The sequence below is a fragment of the Gobius niger genome, assembly GCF_951799975.1.
Source record: "Gobius niger genome assembly, chromosome: 10".
Classification (NCBI taxonomy): domain Eukaryota; kingdom Metazoa; phylum Chordata; class Actinopteri; order Gobiiformes; family Gobiidae; genus Gobius; species Gobius niger.
Window position 1 is genome coordinate 23,563,303 of NC_136861.1, and position 22,877 is coordinate 23,586,179.

A 22,877-nucleotide genomic window follows, 5' to 3' on the forward strand; every position below is an offset into this window, starting at 1 on the left:
GAGACATTAATAGCATCGTATGAGGCAGAGACAGGCAGAAAAAAAGAGGGATGGATCGAGCAGTGAACTAGGGCGACCCGGGGTTTAGGCCGCGCGCGCGATAGCTGTCTGCTGTCCTGCGGGAAAGGTTTGGCTTGTTATTTTAAGGTTATTTTTCTCGTGCTCACCTCTGATAGTTTGAAAAATAGAAATTGGGACGCACATAAAGAACAATACACCTCCACGAGCCGTCTCAGTGCTCAGCGCAAATGACGGCACACGGCAGCGCGGCTAACGAACTGCATTGGAGGTCTGTCTCTGGTAATGGGCGTCTTGTACAATCTCCCCTCATCATATGTAGCCACTGTCTCATAGCAACCACCACAGATGATAAGGTTACTGTGAATATGCTTTTCTCACATTAAGGACAAATATGCTCATTTAGCTTACACAACATTCCTATAATGAGCACAAGTGATGGGAAAAAGAAAAAGTTGGTAGAAGACGGTCAAAGTATATTTGTTCAGGTCTCATGTATGCCAGACAATAGGTCAGGTATGGCACTTCTAACTTGCAAAATGAAATAGTAGGGAATCTTGTATATTGTAAAAGGAGTTTCACAACATGCTGTACATTGTTTTTCAGTTATATCATGATTAATGGAGCACCACAGTTCAAAGCAGAACTAAGTAACTCATGCCCCTATAGGCCATAAGCGTCACTGCCTGTTGTTTTTGCCTCATTAATTGTCCATAAGATTATAATACTACGTTGACAGAGAAGACAAAGGGAGAGAGGGATATTGTTCATTGTGCCACAATTCAATTGCACAGTGGAGATATTTTTCCCACTCAAATATGGCTGTAATTACTGCCAAAGTGAGTTAGCTTTGCCCGTTAGTCTGCTAGCTTTTTCGTTGTGATTCCATAAGTGTGTATTGGTGGCTCCGACCCAGAGGCAGGGAAAGTTGTAAGTGTGGTTTTCGGGCCAGACACCAGGGGGAGATGAAAGACCCCCCCAATCATCCCATTAACAGTTGTATTACCCCCAGAGGGACAACGAAAAGGATTTATTAAAGGTAAACCCGTTACTTAGTGCTGCTTTAGGAAAAATACCTAATTGTGTCCAGGAGCCTTAACATTGGAGAGAAGTTTGAAATTTCAACTGCTTAACTCTATCACGGGAAGAATTATGTGCCTTTTTGGAACATATTTGTGGAGCTCTTAACTACAATACTGGTGGGGTTTATATGTAAAAGGTTTCCCGTGGAGACCGGTCAGTTTGTTGTTGCATGACCTTTGTAATTGCTCTCTTTTGGATTTGATCATTGCTCCAATTGCAAGTTTATCTTGATTGTGATGCATGGCCTAAAGTTAGTTGTCACTAATAATATATATTGTTTTAAAGAAAAGGTCAGAAATCAGAAATGCGCTGATGGGGGGAGTTTTCCTGCTTTGGCCTGCCTTGTGTCTTCCTCTGACATTTGACACAGCCCAGCGCCTGCAGTGCTATTGTACGGGACGGGGATTGGGTGGAAGGGGGTGGGGGGGGGCAGTGCTCCGTGATCTCAGCATCTCGCCTCGTCTTGCACTCGTCACGTTGCATCGCATCAAATATACCTTTCTGTCGTCACATGGTGCTTTTTCCCCCCACAGTTTCGAATCTTTTCCGCCATTACACTTTCCACCTCCGCTTCTCGCCAGATGTTTTGCCGCTTCTCCCTTCGCCTCCGTCTATAAAAAGATTCTCTCATGACATTTTCTCATGGCGCTCTTTATATTGCTTTTTCATCCCTCTGCCCCCGACTCATATCCTCTCCCTGTTTTCTGGCAACATCCTGCGCTTTATGTCACAAAGCATTCGCCGGCCTCTTTTTGTTTGAATTTTTCCCCCCAATCTGCTTTCATTTCCTCTGTCGCTATCTGTCAGTCATTTTAATCTTGAAACTCCACTCTATTCTTGCAGTGGTCTCCTCCTGCTTTTCTCCCATTATGGCTTCCCTGATGTCGAACAGGTAACGGCGGCCGATTGTGTTTACAAAGACGGCACCGGTTCCGTGTCCTAGCTGAACCTAAAACACGCACACTCACACACACACACGAACATCTGCTTGGACGAGAGGGACCCCGACGTGCGTGTGCATCACTGGCCAACGGATAAACAAGCCTCGCCGAAACCTCCCGGCTAGTAACCATGGCAACCGTCTCTCCCCTGTATCTCTGGGTGACGGCGCGCGCGTGGTTGGCTGGCGGTCCTGGAGGCAAGACAATAGCGGGCTTCAAGGCCAATGTCACTCTTCCTTCACAGGAAACAACCAGAAAGCTAAAAGGCAGGGGGGAAATGGCGCCCTGTACATCGATATAGGTGATGTCACAAGTGGAACGACAGCAACGCAGCGCTACACCAAAGGAGGCAGAGAGAAAAAAACATAGCGTCCCTCTCCGTCGTCTCAACCTCTTTTGTGCGATGTGGCCAATTGCTTCTCTCCCTTTGTAGGACGCAAGAGGCAAAGGGGATTTCATGCATGCAAACTAAGCCCCTAATCCCCAGTTTTATGCCGTTCACTGCCTCTTTCCTTTTCGTTTAGATATAAAATATGTTTATGCGTCTGTCCTTTAGACTTTTACGATTTGGGATGAATTTGGTCAACTTAGCGGGACGTAACGCAGCCGACATGTAAAGACATGACTTTACGCTAAAAAAGTCAGTAGAGGTCAAAGACATACTGTAGCTTAAAGCCACGTTCTAGGTCACATGATGCCACGTCTCAAGAGCAACGGAACTGTCGCAAAACACTGATAAATACAACACCAAGCATGCACCTAATATTTAGCCAGACACAGACCATGTTTTTCACAGTATGTTATCGAAATAAAGCATTTGGAAAAGGACCTAATGTGAACATAATGATTGGCAACCTGTGGTTAAAGCAAAGCAGCAACATCTCCATGGAGACAAGCTGGTGATGTCATGACCCCAGCAAAATGGAGTCAAGTCTGAGGTAAGGTAATGTTTTTAAGGTATTCCTAACAATCTAGCAACCTAACAAAAGCTTGGAATCATCCGGGTTTGCACTTACGTGGTTTGTGCTCAATCTCTGGCCCTATTTTTGAAAGACTGCGAAAACGCTATACGTTCCTGAGCCACGGGGTGCAAAGGTCGTATACAGTGCATTTTTTGTGCTCCGTAAAGTAACGCGCAGATTCAGTTTTGATGCAAAGGACATCACCCCCGGCCGCTGATGGGCCTAATACCTGCTGAGTCATCTGACCTAGGAATAAATGCACGGTCATGCCGACTGAACCCTGAGCGCTGAAAACAAAATCGCAATGTCAGAGAGATCGCTGTTCTGTGTAAACACTCTCAATCTAAACAGCCTGCAAGGCCCTATTGCACTCTATTGTAATCTGTCAGCATGACGTCCAAAAATTTGCCAGAATGTATTCATGTAAGAGCATTGATACTTAAATAGATATTGTATTTTTCAGACAATAAACAAAATGGGTCACACCTTGTTTGATAGTTAGCCGTAGTTGATATATTTCATTAATACTATATACCAAGCTACCACATCGCTTACAAGGCTCTGTTGTCTTTGAACCCGTAATATCTCAAATGGTCAGTGGTCTCTAGGGAAAATTACTGTCATTTTGTTCTCTTCTGGTACTACAGCAGGTTCCGATGCCAGTAGATTCACAGAATGAAAGTGTCATTGCAACTCCTTCCAAGCTATGGTTTGTGAGTGCATTTATCAGTCAACTCTAGAAGAAGCAGATCTGAGGCTCTCTTTTGGTGCAACCCTCCATCTTCGTCTACGTCCCTGTTGCGTCTCTCTCTCTCTCTCTCTCTCTCTCTTGCCCGACTGCAAAAGCCTGGATCGTTTTGTTTCGGAAAGCGCGTGCGTGTGTGTGTCTCAAAGCGGGGTGAGCTACGGGAGCATTAGTCCAGAATTGCAAAGGGGAAAAGAGAGAGCGAGTACAGCGTGAGAGAGAGGGTGGGTTGGTGGGGTGGGAGGCGGGTGGGGGTAGGGGGGTTGAGTATGCGGCGAGGGCCCTGTGCAGTCGGCAGCCCTTATCAATGCATCTGTCTATCCAATCCGCAGAGCTCGGCCTCCTATCCGCCTATGATCTCCACCACCTCGGCCTGCCGCGTCCCCTCCTCTATCTCACCCTGGGAGAGGAGGAGCGGGGAAGAGGACGGAGATGAAAAAAAAAAGCAAAGAATACAGTCAGTGAGGGGAGGGGCAAGCGCACGAAAAAAGGATGTAATCCAAGGACGCACTCACACACTTAAAGAGGGCGGAACAGCGAACTGAAAATTCATTATAAAACCTGAATCAAGACTTTAGATTACATGGAATCAGGGCTGAACTGTGAGACAAAATGTTTGCCCATAGTTCGAATTCACCCATGTTCAAGTTTTCAGATGAACTGGAAGAGAACAGATACAAAGCTGATCTGATGAGAAAATTGACTTTTTGAAATCTTTCAAGTATTTGGTGCATTGTTAACCATGCGGGAGACACCAAATGCACTGCCATCGCGGCGGCTTGTGCGGTGTCTTTGATTTCATTGTCCAACCGCTGAGGTAACTCCTCTCAAATGGTGGCGAGGGGAGAGCTTGAGCCAAACACAGGGTTGCGTGTACTATGCCATACATTTTCATTCTGAACAGAACCCTCAACATTATGGACTGAGTGACAAAATACAAATAATTACACATTTCCTCACTTTGTGTTGCGATGTTGTGATATCATGTGCGTAAACTGGTAAAAAAAATGATCAATATAGCATAAGTATATAACCAGTGCCACTAGCTGTTGTCAAGCTAGATGTGTAAGAGATTTCACCTTGGCAGATTTGTGACCATTGACCAAATGAACAACATATACTATAGTACTCTAAGGAATCTATGACAGTAATAGTCATTGGGTCATAAAGGTGTTATATAAATAATAACGGCTGTATTTATTGTCAATATTAATCAGATAAATCACATCTATATTAAATATCTTTCGAATCTTAGGAAGTCTTCCCTTCAGTTTGCACTCAAAATGTAAACATAAGTTACTTAAAGCAGTACAAAGTGATGATTGGGGGGTCCTTCATCTCCCCCTGGTGTCTCTGGCCCAATACACACTGATAGAGTCACGAAGAAGAAGCTAACAGGCTAAAGGGAAAAGCTAACTGTGGGCTAGTGCCACTTTAAGAGTATTTACAGCCAAGTTTGAGTGAAAAAAAAAGATCTCTATTGTGTAATTGAATGTACAATATACCTCTCTCTCTTTGTCTTTTCTATCAGTATAGCATTTACTCTCAAGAACAATTAATGAGTAAAAAAACGCGACATGCTAGGACACCTGCAGTGGCGCTTATGGCCTCTAGGGGCATGAGTTACTTAGTACTGCTTTAACTTTAAAGAAACTGAACAATATTACTCTATATTCTGTGTTTGTTCAAATTGTCAAAAATAAAAACACATAGAAGCAATGTGTATGGTGACTTTCTTTTGACATTTTCCAGTATAGCCACAGCACAAAAGAATAATACTCTTGGTTGTGAACCCCTGTGGCTGTATTATACTGTATGCTCTCCACCTCCACAACCACAATATGTAACAGTACATTCCTACATTCTTCTTTGAATATATTGGGCACAATGGTCTAGAAAGGCATTTCGCCTTGTTAATCTGTTCCCAAAAGGGCGATAAGATGCGTATAAACTCTGACAGTGAAGTCATAAAATTGAAATAAATGAGATGTCCTTTCTCACAGCTAGTAAACACGTCAGAAACAGTTCTCTAGTGGCTAATGCAAAGCCGGCGAGGGGGGGCTCATAATTAACTTCACAGCAAAGAGGGATCACCCAAGGGAATGACCATCATGTGCGCACGCATCTATGGGCTGTAAAAGTTAGCCGGTGGGCTGCTGGTGTCGGGACCTGTGTGTGTCGGATGTGATAAGGCACCTGAGCCCGGCAGCAGCATTCAGGCTTCACGTCACGTCCAAACGAAATCAACCCAATCCCCGCACCGCCATCTGCAGCCGCCACCGAGAGGCCTGCACAGCATACGCACCATTTGACTACAGCAACTCACAGGCACAATCGCTCAGCAATTCAAATCATCATCACCAGGAGAGGTTTGTGGAGGATTTTTGACAAGAGAAGTGAATTTTGTTCTTGATTCGAGCGCAAATTGAAGTGTCATTGTTTATTAGATGCAAAGTCACAAGCTTCCAGACAATTCATGCTTTTGTTTACATAAAATGACTACTGGATATTTTTTATATTCATTTATTATTTCAAATGAAACCCTGTAGCTTCAAGTGCCTCAAGTACCTTCATATTTTTGCCCGTTTTTTTAATAAATATGTGTTTTCTTTGTTTATTAATTGTGCTCCTTTCAAGTAGAGCAATAGCGTTAAAATTTGTATCAATCAGACTGAATGTTGCAGTTGTGTTCAATAGCTAAAACCAATACATGCTATCACATACAATCCACAATAACAAACACAGCCGCTGAGATGCCAGTGTGCTTGGATCGCCGTGACATTGTAGTGACCTAAAAATGTCCCCATGGCAAAAACAAGCCAGTGAAGACGCAAGCACAGAAGAAGGGAGAGAGAGAGAGAGAGAGAGAGAGAGAGAGAGAGGGCGTGTTTGGTAATATTGGTGCGTATCCCGTCGCAGCAGGATGTGTGTGACAGAGACGGACGACGTATGCAGAATATATTACATTTGCATACGGTTATGTTTTATGTGCGTTTTGCACGGAGGCACGAGGCTCCTCTGCTCTCGGCACAATTAGTTTACATAAACATGAAAGAAAAGAAAAAGGGATGAAAATGTATTGGCAGATATTTTTTCTTTAGAGAGATGGTTGTATTTCAGCTTTAGCAGGGTAAATGTTCTAATGTTATCTATCTCACAAATCAAATAAGAGCCACAAAGAGAGCAGGCAAATCGCAAATCACAAAGACCGTAATTATTTAGGCGGAAAAATATATATAAATGACATATCGTTATATATTCTGTTACTATGAGGTCTTTTTCCTGTATGTTCTGAAATATGTTCTGAAATGCATGTTGCAGTAAAGCAGTTGTATGTATTCCCAGTATTAGTGGTAATGTGGTAATGTTTAAAAGCTGCAGAGAATTTAATTTTGATTTCCAAAAGTAATCTCTTCATACAATTCAGTATTTTCTTGAAATACAACAAACCCAGAGGTATGGGAATTCATTTTCATTGAACAGATGCACAACAATTGCCCCGTGGACACTGAGTGCCATTTCTGATTAAATCAGCCTTGCATTACTGGGGTCAAAAGCCATGTGAGCATCACACACACTTCACCTTGCCACTCCTTCAGGATCCTAATACCAGTGTCTCTCTCTCTATATGTGTGTGTGCGTGTGTGTGCGTCCGGGATGGAGGCGTTACCATGACAACAAAAATATTCGGGGTGACTCCTCATTTACATATTTAAGTGCGACCCCGTAGTTGAATTACAGCTGGAAATGGAATGGTCCAATCAATGAGAGTGGCTTGGAGGAAGGAGTGATGGTAATGGATGAAAGAAGAAAACGAGGGGGGGGGCCTGATGCAACAAGCCATCATTTTGTGTACAGAAGAAGTGTGGGTGTGTGTGTTGCCTGAACTGAAACCCCAATTTTATAGCCCCATCCCTGGGCAAAGGGGAGCCCAAACAGATCATCTGTTTGTTGGCTTTATGGCAATAAAAACCTTATATAAACTTAACGAATCACTTGCATGATGCCCGGAATATAAGATTGCACTGTTCTGCCAGGAAAATGTCGGTAATCCAATAATGTTCATTAGTTTCGTATGATTGAAACCACCATCTTTTAAACTGACAAAAAAATTGGTGAATTTGGTATACCACTCTTCGCAGGAGAATTGGATAATATGAAGAAACAATAAACCCTACAAATGCTTTGAATATTTGCATTTGTAGTATTGATATATAAGTAACATTTGGCTAATATGTAATGTACAGTTTATAAGTTTCACCTGATCAACTGGGTAATCCCGGGACTAAAACATCTTTCAAGATAGAAAACATTTCAACTATTTCAATGTGCAAGTGTAACATACTGTATATATGGGTCAATTACAAAAGAGAATGACTGTATTTAGCCCTCTGCATCACATGTGTTCCCTCTGACCGTCCGCATCCACAGGGGACGCGGTACCCGTGGCCCAGTTTCTCAAAGGCACGCCGCACTGTGCTCCTCTGCTGCACGTCTGAAGGCCACGCACTGTCTCACCCCATCAGTGTGCAGCCGGCAAAGCTATAGATCAATCTGCGTTTTATGAGGATGAGCGAGTTGGGTAAGAGAGGTACCTAGTGTAGTAAGGCACTACATTATGCAGCGCAATAACTTTTCATAAAGGCGGACGCGAGAGAGGCTTTAGCACAGCGCAAGATGTTTACATAGACAGAACGGAGAGGATGCTGACTGCACTGTTTTGAATGTGGCTATGGGCAGAAGCAAAATAACACTATGGAGATGAACTGTTTGCTAATCTCGCCTGCGATAAAGAGGGGAGCGTGATTTTGGCGCATTGGCGTAATGGAAAAGCCTGATCGAGGAGGGGACCATTATCAGCATTATTGGTGACAGCCCCGAGTGGTCACAGGGACAGAGCCGTGTGAAGGAGAGGCGAGGGGAGGAGTGCAGAGGAGGCTTGGGGAGTCACTGAGGGGGGAAATGGGCGATGGGGGGGGGTGCAGTAATGGCCTGAAGACACAGCTGGCTGCAGCAGACACACAAGGACATGGAGAGTGAGAGGCAGACAGTGGGGGTGTACCACGGGTAAAAATAGATGAGAGGGGAGCGACGTAGCATCAAAACGATATTTTTACGTTCACGCTACTGTAAATGTGGACAAACTTGTAGACACGCGTGCTGCTCACATGTCTGTCCTTATGTAAGTATTCAGGCTGCGGACTGAAAATGATCACATAGTATGGTTTCTTTCTGTTTGGTTGGATTTCTGTTTAACAAGAGCGTCATCAAATTTGTCCTCTGGATTATACCCATCTTTCATTGCAGTTGGGGGCAGGGTGCCCGCAGTCGGGCTGCGAGATGCAACGGAACTGAAATAGCAATTTGAATGGTCTACTTACATAATTGCAAAAGCCGCAATTATGTAAGAACTTCATTTGCAACAGCTCTGGAGTTTATACATGTACATTTTATATTTCTTGCATTAGCTCATTAGTTCATATCCATATTCACCATTAAATAAATTCACAGGGAACTGAATGTTGATTTCAACACAAAAATCGCAAGTCTAAATGTTACACACTGTTTTACTTGATGCTTTTGTACGTCTTTGCCATGTGGAGGTTCAGTGATTTTTTTTTTACTGCAGAGAGTCCATAATGGTCCTGAAGAAAGCAGCTTTTAAAAGTAAACAAACAGCTAGCTTATGGGCTAAAGACCTACAAATTCCCTCTTCTGAAACACTGATGAGGCACCAAGAGCCCCCCACACCTGCAGCACAGTGGAGGCATCACAAGAGACGCTACAGGAAACAAAAAAGGGACAAACGAGGAGGTATCCGGGCACGACTCACAGCTAAGCCACACATGCCTTCTGTCCCTACTGTTGTTCTGGCTAATGGACATTCAATGGAGAATGCAACAGAATAACTGCTAAACTCTTCCCAGAAGACGGTGAAAGATTGTTGTGGAGCGAAGGGACCTGCTCAGGAGAAGAGGAAGGGGGAGGTGGAGGAGCTGAACAGTGCAGGACACCATGCTCTGAAACAGGGACAAACCCATGAGGCGCTGCACCGTTTCAGAGGATCAGAGACTAAAGGGAGCCAATGAGGTTTCCTCTGGGTTCTCCGTTTTCCCTTATCTCCAAAAACATGCTGGTCAGGTTGGCCCAAAGTGGTGGCGCAACTCAGACGCAGCGGCTCAGGACTAATACCTGAACACAATTTTTTGTACAATGACAAATAAAGCACTTACTTACTTACTTACTATACACACAATTACACATTTTTCCCTTTAAACCGTGTAGCCCTAGCCCACAGCATACTGAAGATTCAGTTTGTACTGCCATCTCACACACCTCCTTCCAGCACCGCTGCTATTCCTACATCCAAACCAAACCCCAGTCATTCAGCACAGTCTAGGTCTACTAATCTTCACGCTAACAATATGAATGCTTCAGGTAATTGCCGTGTCTGAAGAAGAAATATGCTATTACAAGTCACCCCTAAAATTAGGACGTATAACAGGAAAAATACCAGAACTTAATAAGAGGGTGCAATCGAGTGAAATGAGGGAGATTGGTGTTAGTCAGATGTGAGCTGGAGAGAGGAGAGAAGGGGGTGTGGCCCTGGATGTTGACAGTGAGGCTGTAAAATGATGGAGAAGCATTTATTAAAGAAAAGGAAACTGGGGAGAGAATGATAGTGTGGAGACAGATACGCTGAACAGAGCAGAGCTGGGGGCAAAGATAAGGACCGGGAGAAACCCAGTGGAGCTGGAACTGAATCGTAAAGAATGATAATGGTTGAAAATAAAAATCATAAATCAAGACACACACTTGGGATTTCATTCTCAATAAGACATATGAGAGTGTCTTGTTTCTAAACAATGTCATTTCATTTGGCTGTGTTTTAGGGCTGACATATAACTATGACCTTAAAACAAAGATACTTGCATACGAAGCTTCCTCTCTGTGGTTACAAACTTAAACTATTTTTGGATTGATGCATAAATCTATTCTACATCAATTAATACAGTGTTTCCCAACCTGTAAAGTCTCACCCCTCTGTCTTTTCATCCACACTCTGAGTCGCCAAACCGCAAATGCAGATGATGATGAGTTTAGAAAGTGGTTATTGAAAAAATAGTTAATAACAATAGTTTGAAAAAAAGTATTTTAACAATGTTGGATAATATAGGAATAAGTTTAAGTTTAAGTTTAAAGGTTTTGTATAGCCCAATATCACAACAGAAGTCGCCTCACAGGTTTGACTAGTTTCTCGTATACTCCAAGGTCTATGGAGCCCTGGTTGAAAGACATTGCCTTAATAAATGCCCAACAATAATGCATTCAAATGGAGTCTGATACTGACTCATCCAGATCCCATTACAGATCTGGCCGTCCCGCTCTTCTCCATCCTTCACCCCAGCCCTCCGCTGTCTCATCCGTCTGCTTTTCACCACTTTGGCCTCCTTCCTAATCTTTTATGCATTGCTCTGTTGCCGTGGCTGCAGGTTAAGCTGTTGCCTATGCACATTAAAGCTGTATGCATGCATGTGGGTTTTGTTTTTGCTTGGCACAGGTTTTGAAGAAAAATAAAAGCTCATTCATTCAAATATTCTTCAACAATGTGATAATTTCACAAGATTCAAATAGTGTATGTATCAATCTTAACCTTTATATGCTTTGCACAGTCCAGGAGTTTTCATCCTCGATACCATGGTTACAATGAGGTCAGTCAATAGACATCAGAGTGAGAGGTCATTAGCATCTCGCTCATGTTTTCTCAATCTCTGCACAAGAACATTACCAATTATCACTCTTCTTCTCTCGGTGGCTGAACAGATGCTGTGGACCAGCATCAGGTCACATTTTAGTTCAGATTAAAGTTTTCTCGACTTGTGCAAGGCCTGTATTTGGTTATTTTTGCCACAAAGCCCAATATTTCAGCGTTTGCATTTGACGCGCGCCTGACGTCTGAAACATATGTGAGTATCCAAGGTGATCGGCCACCTCGGACTGATAAAAATATTCTCCAGCCTCCACACTACACCCACCTCTGCAATGCTGCAACCTCTTTCTCTCCGAGTCGGATAGAAAGAGTGGAGGAAAGCAAACACAGATAAGACAAGTCAACACAGAAGAGGCAAAACAGGGAGATACTAAGCTCCAAAACAAAAATAGCGATGGAGGAGGAGAAAGAATATCAAAACAAACAGGCCTGGGAAGCTATTACGTTTCCCGCTAAATCCTGTGTTTACCATCCACATTCCACCACAAGGTTAAAACCAAGCCCCCTTCCATCGGGGGCCAGGAAGGATGAAGGAATGCACCACGTGAGAAAAAATGGTCACCAAACCATTTCAACGCTGAAGAATCGCAAGCTTTTTTTTTTTTTAATCAAAAAGTCAAAGCAAGATTTGAAAAATATGTTTCCCAGCATTTAGTTTCCCTTCACTACGACTTAAATGTATGGGATGTGAGATTTTTTGTAAATTATTGATAAACATGACCTATCTGTGTTTCTAGATATGAGGTAAAAATGTAACTGTAATGTTTTTACTAAATTATTTTACATTTATACAACATAAGCACCAAAAGAAGGCTTTAACCTCTAAACCCCCACCTGAACCGAGGGCATTTTCTCCAGTTCGGCCGACCTTACCCAAATCTAAAAAGTTTCTTGACTGGAGCTTAGGCCAGTGTCACATTTCTGTCGTCAATTTTTTTTTCTAAAAAGTTCCCTCGCTTTTCAATCACTTTTTGTGACTTTTAGTTTTTTCCATTGCTTTCTTGTCATTTTTGTGGTCACGTTTTTGATGTGTTTCATTGTTGCACTTTCATCCTCGTTTCGTTTTGTGTTGTTATTTTGATGCTTTTTTCAAGAAGCTTTTAGATTTGGGTCATGGCAAACTGGAAAAAATGTGCTTGGTTCAGGTGGGGGTTAAGAGGTTGATGGAAGGAGCCTACGAGAAGAGTCATTACTGAACACTTAGCGGTTGCATATTTTATTTCTATTTATTTTTAAGGGTGTGTTAGCAAAATATGTGAACAACTTAGTCAGATACATAGAAGATCTCATTGAAAACGGTGGAGCTATTTGGTATATTAACATCGCGTTACCTAATATCTAATAACTAAGTCATAATAATTTGCCGCTGTATTGTGCTGCCCTAGCTGGATGTGTAGCGTTGGTTTCTATGGAGGCTAATTTGAGGATGGAGCCAGTGCACAGCTGCCACACACATACATACAGGCTCAGACATGGCGCTCCCTAGCAACAGACACAGGGTAAGGTATAGAGCAGATACATAAAGGACCGCAGCCCATCACTGTCGTAGCAACAGGATTAGCGGTAGAAGCTGTAGATGTACGAACAATCATTATAGCGTTAGTAACCTTATGAGTAACATTTTAGTTAGATTTTAAGTGTCTTCTGCTGCTGCTAGGTTTCCACTTTTGGGGGTTTCTAAAGTAAACCCCTAAGCTTTACTTGTTTTCCTGCAATGTGATGTTTCATCTCAGTTGTTGCTCCACTTCCACGTCCCATCCCGACTCCAGCTGTGCAGCCGCCATGACAGCACCAAATTATTAATATTAAAATTTGAAAAGTGTCAAGATCCAAAACAACACTCTGTCAGTCTTTGAGCATGTGATGCCATTCTTAGCGCCGCCGCACGTGTGAAGTCTGCCTATTATATCAACAACATCCTTTTCTCCAGGGTTCTGACTGTCTTCCTTTTCTCGCACCATTATGTAACTCCAGCAGCTGCGCAGAAGGGGGCTGGTAGGGTGAAACTTTTCAAAGTGCTGCTGTTGATGAAAGATCTGCGCATAAGGCAGGGTGCAGGACGGTTATAGCGCAGCTGTTGTCAGCGAATCTACCTGCTATCATGCAGTCATGTACAATACTGTATTTGACAGCTGACACATTTACCTGGACTCGATATATCGGTACAAAGGCTGCACTTTGTTTGTGAATCTGTGTGTGACTCGCTTGTTTATTGGACTGAATGCATCAGATCACGAAAGCCAATCTTCACTTAGGATCAAAACCAGTTCTCAGTGCAGACTTGGAACACCTCACAACAAGGTCTACAGAGAGAGCTTTGATGCTTAACGGAAATCCTCGCACTTCATGCCAATTTCATGCCTCTAGCACAGGCAACTCCAGCCCATGGTTTTAGAGCCACATTCATTCGGCTCTTTAGCACTGCTCCTACTGTGTGGCAATGTCTGATTTAGCCCTGGTTTGGAAATGGTTTAGTCCCGTATTTAGGTCTAATTTAGCCAGGTTTATTGTGGGTTTAGCCTTTGTTCAGTCGTCACCTTCATAAACACGCTGATGAAATATTGCTCTTTTTTTTTCGTAAAGGATCGGCTCTTGGATCCTTAAGGTTTCAGACACCTGCTCTAGCAACCCCATGTTCAAAACATTCACTGCTTCCTTCTAATTTAGTATTTCATAAAGACATAACCAGGATTATTCAATATGGCGACTGCTGGTTAAAGTGTATTTTTCACATTCCTTGTTGAACATTGAAGAAGTGAGATGTGCTCCACTCATTGCAGCTGCTGAGTGAAAGCCTTGATCATGCAACTCTCCTGCACCTGCTCTGCACTGTGCCACTGCTGAGTGGGCCGACTCCTACCTGCGTGTGTTGTTTCACTTCTGAAGCAGATGTGACTTCTTGGTGCCGATAACACAAAGCCAACAGGTCTACGGCTAATGAGCTGCCAAATGCACTCCACGAAAAACATTAGCCCTGAGGTGCACGCAAATGGGCAGTGAAGATAGTGTGTCAATCATGTTCTTTAAAAAGCATGTCATTTTAAAGCCTCTAGACCTGATCTTTTGTTCACAAGCAATAGAAAGAGGGAGCGGGTAAATTGTTCATTGTGGCTCAAACTCTCCTAACTTTCATCACACATTTTTAACATTACAATTCTTCACAAGCACCATTCACAACTTTCAGGGAGCAATACGGTCACAAGAATTAGCCTACTAAACCACGAAGGCTTTATCAAACATGGACTAGAATTGTTTTTCAGACTAGGAATAATGACATATTTATTAAATTATTTTCCCTAAATAAATACCTAATTTAATGGAACATATTTAATGGAACATATTGTGTTGAAATGGTTTTAGTAAAATAAAATGCAATATTAGTGACAATTAAAGGTGGAGCGATATGTCGGGCCGATATTTGGGGATTTTACAATACCGAAAAAAGCCGATATCCCCGGGACTTCCCATATTTTGCATTGGAAAGAGCGAAGTTGTGGCTTTAAAACAACTCCCACAACTCCCTAGGCCTCATGTCATGTTGAAGCACAGAACCTGGAGAATCCAATCGCTGAGTTAGTTCTAACCTCCGCCATTGTATTTGTAATCGCCGCGCAAAATGCCACGACTAGCAACTGTATGCTAATGCTAGCGGCTGGGGGGTTAATGCTAATGGAAACTAATCAAGGCTGGGACAGAAACTATGATTGAATCACCTACAGTAATAAAGTAAAATCATTTATGCTTTTACAGGATTATAGAGCAGACATTTGATGAAATTGAATGAAAATATCGGCCAAGCATATCGGCATCGTCCAATAGAAATCCCCCAAAAATCGGCAACGGCCTAAGAAAAACCCATATTGGTCGACCTCTTATGACAATGTTCAAAACAGATATCGAATATCGCAATGTTTTGTCATATCGTGCCGCGAGTACAAAGTGAGTACAAAGTGTTCAGAAGTAACTCAAGGACAAATAAAAAAATGTAAGAAGAGGTGGATAGAGACATGAAGGACAGCTGATGAAGTGCACGGAGCTGAACCAGCGCCAGATCGCTTTAATGAGCAAAGTGCTGCACCCGACACCTCACTCCTAATTATACACACACACACAGACACACGCAGACACACACTCGGAAGAACCCTATTTTTTGCCTCCGCACTTTGCAGCATCCCACCATCCAGCACTAAGCACTCCCTCCAGATCAAACAGGCAGCGTGCAGTACCCAGAATACTGATGAGCATCTCTCTCTCTCTCTCTCTCTCTCCACCCCCTTCTCTCTCATCACAACCACTGCCTACTCTTCCCTGCAGTAACCCCCGTGCTTCTATCATGTCGTCCACCGTTACATAGAGGAGCCTGGCAACCACCACTGACACGGGCTTCACTGGGTTCCCTGAGAAAAAAAAAAAAGAAAAAAAACCCTGCCATAGCCCAATCTCACACGTCCACGTGATTCGATATAGCGTGTAATGAGATCTAGGTTAGCAATCGTGCCTTAGCATTCACCGGAACAGCGTGTACCCATCATGACTGCCTTCATTCAGAGAGGGGGAAACACTCCAGTCACCAGCGCAATAAGGTTATAGACAGCAGAGACGCTTTTCCATGTTTTTAGGAACCCGAGAGTGAATCAAATGGGCCGATATCAGACCAACTATCCTTGGGATTATTCACTGTTTTGTTGTGGATGGATGACGCACATGGAAAAAGATGCTAAAAACGTGAAGCGTGTCAGCACAGAGTGTCATTTCTCAAGTTCACATCAGCTGAGGTGGGACAACACCATATGCAAGTTGTCCACAGTTTGCTATTTTGTTTTTTTCCCCCTTCAATTAGAGAATAATGGGACAAATTTCAAGTAAACAAGTGTGTCTTATGCCTATTTGCACTAAATCGTCGTAATAATGAATGTTTACACGCTCAAAATCAAATCATAACAGTCGTCCATGCAGCTTCCTGTAGCGTGCCGACAGTTTGCTGGTGTGATTATCAACCTCCCTCTCTGAGTCATAGGTTAGATGCCTGTTGTCGTTAGCGGCTGTGGGTTTTGTCATGTGCATTGCTGCTGTGGCCCTTACAGGAATCCGAGAGCCTGTGACACGTCCCCTTAATGAGGGCCAAACATCTTTAGCCTCTATCCGTCTCCTCCTCGGTCTGAGTAGTCACCTCACACACTAAAAAGCTTCCTTTGGGGTAATTAAACATGCTCTTGGGACAAACACGGGGCTACAAAAGTAAGAATTCATATAAAAGGTATTAGAAAGTGACGCGCAACAAACTGTGGCAATGTTCACTGACCTCTATTAGCTTTGGGCTCAGGATGAGGGAGAAAAAATGGAAGAGAACCAGAGGGAAGTTTCACCTTTGATTTCTCCACAGCAATGAGTTGCCCTTTGCTGACCGTAACACACCTACGCACAAGCACACACTCACGCGCACACATCTCAGCCCTCTGCCAGCTTTTGTAATCAGGTTTCTTTCATTGTGTTGCATCATACAGAAAAAACAAACAGTCTTGTAATGCGTGAAGGAAGACAAAAACATAAGCCACATGCCTAGCAAGCCTCATTCTCTTTTCTTGTAACAGCTATTAAATATTCTAAACCCATTTCCTCTGCCATATCACACCATGCTGTGCCAAACCAATCGGAGGGCTCTGGTCTTATCTGTTCCTTGCGACAAAAAAAAAAGCATTCCTTTGGGACGCGCTTAGTCAAAGATACAGGAGCACAACTACACTGTCAGCTCAGTTGACAACACACAGACCCATCTATTCATGCTGTAGATGTTTTGATTTTGGAAATGTTGTGCCGCGTTGACTTAAGCGCAGCTGTTTACGTGTTGATGGCCGCCATGTCGCTGCTTCGCTACACACGATCAGCACCTTGTCTTCCATTCATGCCCCTTCCACGTCTTATCACTGGCCCTCTCCCTCTATAGTTCTTACTCTGAGCCTACGTTGGTGCTATCTTTACACATACACACACAATGGTCTGTATCGCACCGCTGTTTTTTCTCCCTGACACTTCTCTTACACCCTTATCTATTTCGTTGTACCCCTCCTACTCTGTTGCACTGGCTCCCCTCACAGTCTATCTCCTCCTCCCTGTCTCTCTCTCTCTCCCTCTCTCACACACTCTCCCTCTCTCTCTCTCTCTCTCTGTCTCTCTCGCTCTCTCCTGTGTGATTGAGGATGTTGGTAGCATCCGTTTCAGTCAGCAGTGACACTGCAGTCTCGTCGCGTCTTTAAATGGCATTGAAGCAGTAGAGATGCTTGTGATGTGAGCCTATGAGGCATGTTATACCGAAACACGCTAAGCACCGTCGCACCGCCTCCCTCTGTATTCGTCACAGCTTACACCAAGAAATTATGAATAAAAGGCATTACGCAGCTTAAAAACAGAGTTAGTTTCACTGATCTCAACAAATAAAACAACAAAATCAGAATCGTTTCATGTCGTCCATCGCTTGAACTTGAAAGATATTGACATTGAATGCTTTTCCTACACATGGCTTCGTCCTGATGCGACCACAAAGTAAACAGCATGCTACGACACACAACTGTATCTCATTATAGCACAACGCAAAACAACACGATTTTACATTTTCAACACAGAGATCAGGCAGATCAAACAGGCGATGTTGAACACTGGCTCATCATCCTCTTTCTATTCTATTTCCCCCCAGGCAGATATCTCACTAGAATTGTGTTATTTTGTAGAGATTCGGGCAAGAAGTAGAGGCAGGTGTTGTGTGTTTGGACTACTCCGTGCGTGCGAAATGTATAAACGTTTTGTTCAAATTCAAATATGACAAAATCCCATGATGTCCTGTTTTGAGCATGCAAGTACACAGCCAGTACACACACGCCCCCCTTTCCTATTCTAGCACCCCACATGTCTTACTTACTATTGAGCAGAAAAGCATAAAAGTACCTGCGTTAGACAGCAATCCTCCACGTGGTAGCCCCTCTGACCCCCCCTGTGGATGGGCTGGAGTGTGCGTCCCGGGGTCTGGAGCTGAGCGCGTTTCCCGAAACAGGCTCAATCCCTTTGCCCTGCGATGCTGAAAATGGCACCAGTGCTCCTCAGCAGCGGCAGCTTGCCTCTCTCTCTCTCTCTCTCCCTCTCCCTCTCCTCTGCTGCTGCTGCTCTAGCTCACTTGGCTCCCCGGCTTGTCTGCTGCCATGTTGAGTGCACGCCGGGTGAGGGGTGGGCTGCGCACGGGGGTGGGTGGGTGGGTTGGGGCGAAGGGTGGTGCGACGAGGGACTCAGGGGAATAAGAAAGCAATTAGAAGACAGCCCCAGCTTCCTTCCAGTCGGGGAATGTATATAATGGAATTAGCCCGGAGAGGGGGCACCGCGTGGGCACTGGCGGGGTGGGGGGGAAAGGGGAGTGGAGTTATGCCGGGGCGCATCGTCCTACAGCCTCCACTGCACTGTCAGGTGATATTAGGGTAGAGATCTGTCAACGATAAAGGAAAGAAAAACACAGAATCCAGGAGAGAGGAATTCATTTATATTTCATCAGATTATGTAACAAGACACACTTTTTCATTATATCATGATTATTTTACTCAGAAGAGGAACTACGCACCGCAAGCAGGGAGAGTGAGGTCAGAAGTTAACCTCTTAACCAAGCACATTTTCTGCAGTTCAGTTTTACCCAAATCTAAAAGCTTCACGACTGGAGCTCGCAGCCTATAGGCCAGGGTAACGCCTCATTTGAAAGCTAAGACCTACAAAAGGGATCGGAATTTTTTTGCCATGTTTTTTTTTCTTCTCATTTTTCTGTTGCCTTTCATCGCTTTTTTTTTGTTTTGTTTTTTACACTTTTTAGTCATGTTTTTGGCCCTTTTTTTTATTATGTTATTGTTGCTTTTCTGGCATGTTTTTGTTTCTCTTTTGTTGCTTCTTTGTTGCTCTCTTGTGGCCCTTTTTATTTGCTTTTTCATCACTATCTAATCATGTTTTTCTCGCTTGGTTATAGTGTTTTTTTTTTGTTCTTTTGTTGCTTTTACTTTTTTTTTTGTATTTTCATCCTGTTTTTGTCTCTGTTTTGACACTTTTTTCCCCCCCAAGAAGCTTTAAGATTTAGGTAAAGCCAAACTGGAGAAAATGTGCTCGGTTCAGGTGGAGGCTAAGAGGTTCACTATCAATGACGTTTTTAGTGCCGAGTCAAAGAGTTCAGGAATTGTTCTGATGATCTAATTTGGTCACCAACTTTGTCCATTAGGGTAAACAAAGACACCAACAAAGCCCTCAGGAGAAATGTTCATCGATTTGGGAGGGGGAAAAAATACAATCTCTTAGCCAGATCAGATATCCAATACAAGTGTAGATTTGGGCATGAGTCTTAACTTTGAAATTTGCCATACTAAGAAGTGGCCTTGTGCAGTCTAGCAGCCTGTCTGCCAGTGTGGCTGCGAGAGAGGCAGCAGATGGGGGCGGTGCTGGACTCGAATGATTGCCATTGCCATGTTTTCTGTGCATGTGTGTGCGTGTGTGAGTGTGTGTGTGTGTGTGTGTGTGTGTGTGTGTGTGTGTGCGTGTGTGTGCGTGTGTGTGTGCGTGTGTGTAGGACAGAGCGATGCACTGATGGGACGAGTGTGTGCGTGTTCTGGGACCACCTGCTCTTACCTTTCTCTCTCTCTTTCTCCCTCTCTCTGGAGTGAGAGAGGGAAAGAGAGGGCAAACAGCAGCTTCAAAGCTCCTCTCGTCTCAGGTTTGCTCCCCCCCCACACCCTCCCTCTCCCTTTTTCTCTGAGTGGGTGGTGGGGAAGTGCGTGTGTGTGTCTGGGAATTGTGTGTGCGCGTCATGACGGGAAAAAAAACAAAACAAAAAAAACAAACTAAACCGGTTATTTTTGATGTGCAGCCGCTCAAACGTGTTTTTGGTTATTGTAGCGTCTGTCTGGTCGAGGGGGCTTTGTGGCGACGACCGAATGTTATTGACGGCGTGAGCCTATGCGCCATTGTAATCCAATACCGTCATACGCTTCCTGCATGTGAATGATGTATGTGTCATGTACCAGATTCAAAACAATTAAATTCATTCACAACAGAAAACGCTTAGACGCACAGGCTTGAAGCAATTGTCGGCTCGATTAATACCTCTTTCCACTATTGATTTGACTTTGCCTCCCAAAGGTGAAGCATGAAGGTGTGTTTGTAAGAGAAAGAGCTCGTCCTTATGTAAAGCTGTGCGTTTGTAGGGGTGAGCTGTCTGAGGCTGCCGCTGTGTGCGCGGTACAAGGAGAGATGTCCGTGAGTGTGTCAGTGATGTGCTATGAATGAAAATAAGGACTAAGAGGAGGGAGGGGGGGGGGGAGGAGGAGAGGGGGTGTGACAGGGGGTGGTGGGGGGGTGGGGGACTCTGCCTCTCATCCCATTCAGCCAGGGCGCACTGTCTCTCCCTCCTGCCCCCGAGCCACACGCCGGGCACCTTTGCATCCTCACATCAACAATCACCGTCTTTCTTTCTTCCTTCCTTCCTCCTCCGTCTTGTCACAATTCGCCATATTGGTCTTTTAGGATTCACGGGCGACGTCGACGGTGGCGGGGCGTCGCGCTTGCACGCAGCGCCGCCATCCTCTCCTCCCCATCGCGCATAAAGTGCCTCGCGCAATTACGCCGTCGACCCGTGATCGCTCCTGGCACGCCAACACACATACACGAACACGCACACGCACACACACACACACACACACACACACACACACAAAAAGAGCAGAAGATAAGGGAAAAAAAAAAGCGGAGCACGGCATTTTTCACACGCTGAAACAAATCCGCGGGCAATCAGACACACACAGACAGACACACACACACACACACACAGACGGATGCTCGGTTCAAGGGCGATTGATTTGGGGTTTAATTTCTCTCCGCGATGCTTTTGACGCTAAAGGATGCGCCTCGGTCTGACCTTGACGGCAGACAGGAGGAGCTCGGTCTCTGCCGCCAGCCTCCGGGGGCATCAGCAGCGCTAGCACGTTTGGGGAGAGCAAACATAGCACCTAGCGAGCACCCTCACCTGGAACTGTCAGGACCTTCAGTGCCCAGTAATAAATGCTTATGATCTCTTTGGTAATTTTTAGCAAAAGTGAGGAGAGTCCTAATTTTAGCCGCGGTGGAAGAATAGTCGTTGCTAAATAATGTATGAGTTCGGCACAGAGCCTCTTTCTGCTCCTTTAAGCCCCGGTGTTGCTCTCTGCTTTGAAGGAAATGAGGCAATAGTGTTACATAAAACACAATATTAAATGTCCTCTGCCTCCTTAGTAATGCAGACTTTGTTTAGACTTTGTAGCACCAAAAGTTGATAGCTGTGTGATATTGGGTTGATAATTTATTTCTATTTTTTTATTTTCTTTATTTTTCACAAACAAGGCACTGTCTAGCTTAAGTAACATACCCAACGTATGACTTTATGCCTATGTTATTACAAATGCGATTGCAATCTGCATGGCCCCAATACTGAGCTGCTTTCCCTGATGTGAATGGGTTAATCGTTTTCGGGGAGCGGTAGCCAACTTGCAGGGATGTGTTTGTTTGATCAATGAGGATCTGAGTGGAGCGTGAGTTTGCCTCCAGCTCTCACATCAAGCGCGGTGGGCATGGGTTACCAGCAGCCCGCTTTCAAGTATCATCTTGAATTTTTAGCTCATCTTCACCCGATACACACCATGCATTAAACATTTGAAACGTTTGAATTCAATCTGTGAAGGGAGCAAGACGGTAGCAGATACATGCTGCTTACGCTGCAGTGTGTGTGTTTAAATATAGTACTAAAGACTGCAATGGGTTGCTTTCCTGTGACATCACAACATTCTATAGAGCCTACACTTTAATCTTGAGGTGGTGGGCAGCTAAGACGTCTATGGCGGTAACTATGGCAACTGTCAAAATGCAGATGTTGCCGCCTGATTTATGGCTAATATCTTTGCAATTACGGGGCCTATAAGCATTAAACAAAAACTGGCACAAAGCTCCCTTTCTGCACCAAGGAGAAATTATTCTCTCATAATGTGTCCACATGTGGTGAGTATTTAAAAACATGTGCTTGATCTTGGCTATAGTTGAAAGGACTTTCAGCCAAAAGATTAATATGGTCAGTTTTGAGACCTAATCCCTCATAAATAATGATCACAGAAAACATTTGTAGATTTTCTGTTGAGATTTCTATCAATAATAGAGTCTTAACCTATAGAGTTGTATCTGCCTTCCATCTGAGACAAATTCTAGCACGTGATGCAACCAAGAGGTTTCTCTGAAAACAAAAATAAGGATTTATTGTTAAACCTCTGCAAACATTCCTCATGAGTCTGAGTTGAGAAGTTCACATTTCAGTCTTCTCT

The 22,877-nt window shown here is 44.0% G+C and overlaps 1 protein-coding gene across 1 annotated transcript in view; it reads right to left on the bottom strand.

The window, feature by feature from the left end:
* Positions 1-18,968, bottom strand: part of rai1 (retinoic acid induced 1) — a 45,975-nt gene extending 27,007 nt beyond the window's left edge. The window contains exon 1 of the mRNA XM_079565376.1: positions 18,460-18,968. The gene's annotated coding sequence lies outside the window, so the exon portion shown is untranslated. The remainder of the gene's footprint in view (positions 1-18,459) is intronic.
* Between the last annotated feature and the right edge of the window lie 3,909 nt (positions 18,969-22,877).